Source organism: Athene cunicularia, assembly GCF_003259725.1.
Source record: "Athene cunicularia isolate RWA chromosome 2 unlocalized genomic scaffold, athCun1 chr2_part1, whole genome shotgun sequence".
NCBI classification, from domain to species: Eukaryota; Metazoa; Chordata; class Aves; order Strigiformes; family Strigidae; genus Athene; species Athene cunicularia.
The window spans coordinates 85,232,864-85,237,856 of record NW_020799095.1 but is presented as its reverse complement, the minus strand read 5'-3'; the positions used below and the strand labels follow the sequence as shown (position 1 = coordinate 85,237,856).

The following is a 4,993-nucleotide window of genomic DNA, read 5'->3' as shown; positions in this document are numbered from 1 at the left end:
TTTTTTTTTTTTTTTTTTTTTAACTAAGGCTTTACTTTGATGTCTTGTGTTTCTCACTCTTCTAGTTATTAGCCTGATCATATTTTCCAACCTTTCAAACCAAACTGGAGTCTTACAACCATTAGACAACCATTAGGAAATGGTTCCAGTGGAGGTTTTAACCTTGAAAGGTACTAACAAAAGAACCCAATGTGGCATTTTGGTTCTATATTAAATTATTAAGCTTTGAATTAATGATCCTGTGGACAGACTACTTTAGCTATGAGAATGTCAACTGGTTATACTGTGTCTGCTTAAAATACCTGAGACGATTATGTACTACATTTTCCAAGAACAATAATTGGTCCTTAGAACCACTTGAAGCATCTCTGAAATTACTCACACACATTAGGCTCAAGGAATAAACAGCCTGACAAAAAGCACACAACACATTTCAGATTACTGAAATTCACATTTACTCAGAGAAAGACATTAATCTTATCATGATTCATATGAGCTACCAGTATCCCAATGTAGGATGTAGGTAGAAGGCTACTAATTTTGAATCACAGCATAGCCTTGCAAACCCCTTTTCCATTGTGCCAATAAGCATACTAATCAATCACTAATAGTTCCTAGTTCTCATAACAATTATTTAAACTATAAGCTTGAAATTCAAGTTCCTTTTTTTTTTTTTTTTTTTTCTTTAAACGTATGTCTTGTGGTCAAACCCATGTTAGTTTTTAGACAGCAATCTCAGGTACCCTAGCATTATACATCTTGGCTCAGCTCAAGCACTTACACCTTAATTTAACTTCATGGGTAGCTTCACTTGAATTTTACAACCTGAGTTGAATTCTGTGCTACCACAGCCATGCTCATCAGATACTTAATCCAATACCATTTGTGCTTACATAACTTGCAACCATACAGTCTTTCAAAGAATATATGTGTACCCTTACTACAAGCCATGAAAAGCAAATTCTCTTCAACTTAAAAAAAAAAAAAAGGCAACCACTTTTTCCCACTGTCTGTTGTGGCTCTGACTTCAGGAGGTCCATGTCTCTGATCATGACATCATCACTCCGCAGTTTTTCCAGATGGTCACGAGTCTGATCACCAAGACTGTTGATTATAAGGAGCCAAATACCAGCATCTTAGTCACAGAAATTCCTCATACTCATAAAAAGTGAAAATACTCCTTAGACTTATACAGCACTAAGTGGTGCATTTACTTCTCTTTTTATAAAGCTCTGATTTTCTGTATAAGCCATTGATCTTGTTAGCCTTTTTATTTGTTTCAAGACCACCCAGGCCCTTGCATGCAAGAATCTGTTTTGAAAGCCAAGGAGGCCAATACAGCTGGTTTTAACCATGTCAGCGCCAAGTCACATTCAAATGGATTTCCTTCTCCATGCACAAAAGCATCTATTTTTAAAAACTGTAAAACTGCAAACATCTGGGAGTGCTTACAGTCCTAGTAATCCCTATATAGTATATGTTGTCATCACTGATAGAAATTCCCCCTTCCTTGACCGTATGCCCAAAGAACACAACTTCTTTTTGAAGCTGCTCTCCTTTATTTGAGCTTAATTTCAGATTTTTCGCCATAAATTTATTACAGATTATTAGGAATATTTCAGTTCTGGAAGTTTCTACTATGCAACACAAAGTCATCCTACTATGTTATAAATACAGAGATATGTCACAGTGTATTCTTCATTACCTCTTTCAGCTCTTGCTGAAGAAACAAACTACAAATAGGAGTCAGGGCTAGTGAACACTCATGCTTGATACATTTCTTCAATAACCTCCAACAATTCTTTCTTCTCTGATGGGTGTACATGGTCAAACGGCTACTGAATTAGCATTCTTCAGAAAACAGCTCCCATCCATTTCATTCATCTTGTCTTTTCTGTTTCTTTAAAAAAACCCACTATCAATGTCCTGGAACAGGAGGTTTTTTTGTAACTCTTGTTTGGTTTTTTTTTCCTAGTCCCACTTTTACCAGATCCACATCTTCATGCACACACCAATCTTCCCCCTTTTTGAGTATTTATTGTTTGTGAGACTTATTTGGCAAACAGGGAGCTGTTTCTATTTCAAGGAATTCTGCTATTTTCATCCCATTAAAAAAAGCTTCAAGACAAGACTCAACAAATCCCTCCTCATCACTGAGCTCCTATCCATTACATCTAGTTGCCATTATGGTTTTTATCCCTGAAGCCAAGAAACTGTTCACTGAAACAATGACTGTGAAAGCATACCGCTTTCATGCAATTTGCCTCACCTAGCCCACACCTGCATGAAGAACTTTCATGGATGAAATTTTAGGATGCTTTCCCTGCCACTTATGAAGCAATTATTTATCACAGTGGAATCCAAACCAGCTATTACTTCAAACCTTACTTTTTCTTTCCAACTTTCTTCTTCAAATTTCAGAGGTCAAATCTGCAGGCTCAGTTACCATGGTTTTGAATAAATGCATGTTTATTAATCACAGCTTAAATAATTTCAACCAGTTAGAAGGATTTACATTGTGTCAGGGAGCAGCAAGGGTCAGCTGCTCCCTAAGGGAAGCCATGCCTCAAGCTAAGGATGACCCAGTGCGGGCAATGCCCTTGGTGACCAGGGCACAGTCCCAGTCCCACCACATCTGAACACAGTACACAGAGCATAGAGCACATACTTACAGGTAACAGGGCCCTCTGGCAGTCCTAGACAAGGTAAAGTGATGAACCAGGTCCAGAGTCCCTGCAGGCAGTCCCATCAGGAGCAAAAAGAGACAGACAGGACAGGAGATAAGGTTACAACACAGATCCAAAGTCAATCAAGAAAACAAAGACAAGACAAAAAACAAGCAGTGAAGCACATCTAAAGGCATCCATTCAGGAGACAAGCTACCTATAACACAGGCCTGAGGTCCCTCCAGGAGTCAGAAGCATAACTACAGCATAACTTGAGACACATCTAAGTCCTAAACTTGAGCTGAAATGGGGCTTCTGGGGCAGTGGTCTGGGCAGGGGCCCCAGTTGCAGCTGGTTAGAGCTTTTGGTGCTCTCACAGCCCTGCTATTTTGTAGTTTCTATTGATTCCCTACACGTTTACTACTTGGATTTCATTTTTATCACGTCTACTAACAGTTTTCCTTGCCTAAAGTCACCATCCCAGTGCACTTCACAGCCAGATCTATGTTACTACTCTCCAGCTGCCTAGACAGAACTAAAATTTTAGGGTCACTCTTGCAGTTTTATTTGCTGCTTCTATTTTATTATCCTTCCATTTCTCCAGCAACTGAATGACTTTCATATCTGACACTTGTGACTATGAGCTCTACCCAAAATTTTATAGCTGGTTTTTGTGTCCAGGTCATTTTTTGTTTTGTTTTCCACAGAACAATCAAATAACTGAGTTTGGGTTTTTTCTCTTAATTTTTCATTACTGCTAAAGTGTTGGCAATAGCTCTTGGACATGTTTTTTCTTGCCCCTGGTTTAGAAGAGCACCTCAGAGACCTTTACAAGATCTGGGTAGCCCAGTATCTTTCATAGGTTGTCATCTGCCATGCAAGCAGAGCTTGGCCAGACAAACTGCCAGGAAAAAAAAATCAATTCCTCCAGCTCCAGTCTTTACATTCACTTATTCTGACCAACTTGGAAAATGCAATACTGTTCAAGTGAACTATGATGGTCTTCCTCAATCTTTTACCAGACTGACCTTCTGAACTTTCCATGGGCTGCAAACCCAGCAACACACGTTAGAGTTGTCTGTTCTAACTCAGGCATGGCACTTGCCCAGTCCCACATCCTATCAGCTAGTTTCTTCTAAAGCCTGTAGCTCCTCCATTTGCTTAGTGTGTGATTTGATTGCTCTCTGAGTTCAAACTGAAGCTCCCTTCTCTTTAGTGGTAATGTGTTTGCCAGTTACTACCATGATTTACTCCAGTTTAGTCCAACATATCACTGAACACAGATCACCAGTTTGCTCCTTGGAAACTGGATCCCATTTCATGCACTTGCACAGGATTTTTTCACTAAGAAGTTGTCTGACATTTACCTATCTGTAAGTTGGCTCTATTACAAGTCACAGATGATGGGCTCACAATACCTTAGTTTAATTAGGAATAAATGTATGAAGTAAAATGGCATGAATTAATTTCCTTTATCACAAGCCCAAGTCTCTTACAGACCTTTGCTGTAAATGTTTATGCCAAACTAGCGTTCCCTTTTAAATGTATGACAATTGCCCAACTTCTCTTTCACTTCTTTCTCTGCCTCGCTCTTTAGTCAATGCAGCAAACCATGTATCTTGGTCAACTCCTTGAATATGCCTTTGACTTGCACTTAAGTCTCAGTTGCACTCAGGTGTACCACTGCATAAAGTTTAAGCCATTCCTTGTATGTCTCTGACATGCATGTTTGCAAACAAAAACGTCAGTGAAGTTCTACCTGACTCACTACAACAATTTAGTAATAAATTAAGAGAGCAATCACATAACTTACATTACATAGTTGTGAATCTGTTCATAAAGCCTAGACTAACGCTTTAATTTCCACAACTGATGTTCACAGTATACCACACTCAAAAGTGAAAAGCCAAGCTGTGCTTGCACCTTCTGGGTGTCACCATCCCAGGCAACTCCTGGTGTCTTTGTAATGTTCTCTTCCACAGTGTCGGAGAATCTTCACATCTTCTCCGTCCCACACAAACCTCCAATGCAAGTCCATTAAAAACCCCCAAATCTCAGCTATCTTCTCAGTGCTACAAACTCACCATTAATATTGCCTAGCAGGTGTAATTTAAGGCCCAAGGTCTTTACTCCTGGATGTATTTACTTTACTCTTACGAAGACGGCCGGTTTCTTACATCACTGAAAGCGGGAGATGTTTGTCCAAGGGACAACCTGACAGGAGCGGATGGAGAAACACGCGATCGAGGGTGCAACTTTTTGGCTCTGCTCCGCGGCAGGGCCGGCGCCGGCGGGAGGGCGGAGGGGCTGTGCCCAGGCGAGGAGCT

The 4,993-nt window shown here is 40.0% G+C and overlaps 1 long non-coding RNA gene across 1 annotated transcript in view; it reads right to left on the bottom strand.

Moving 5' to 3' along the window:
• The window catches only part of LOC113477401, a 135,639-nt gene that overhangs the window by 36,572 nt on the left and 94,074 nt on the right, over positions 1 to 4,993 (bottom strand). The window contains exon 2 of the long non-coding RNA XR_003397893.1: positions 2,673 to 2,696. This is a non-coding gene — a long non-coding RNA (uncharacterized LOC113477401). The remainder of the gene's footprint in view (positions 1 to 2,672; positions 2,697 to 4,993) is intronic.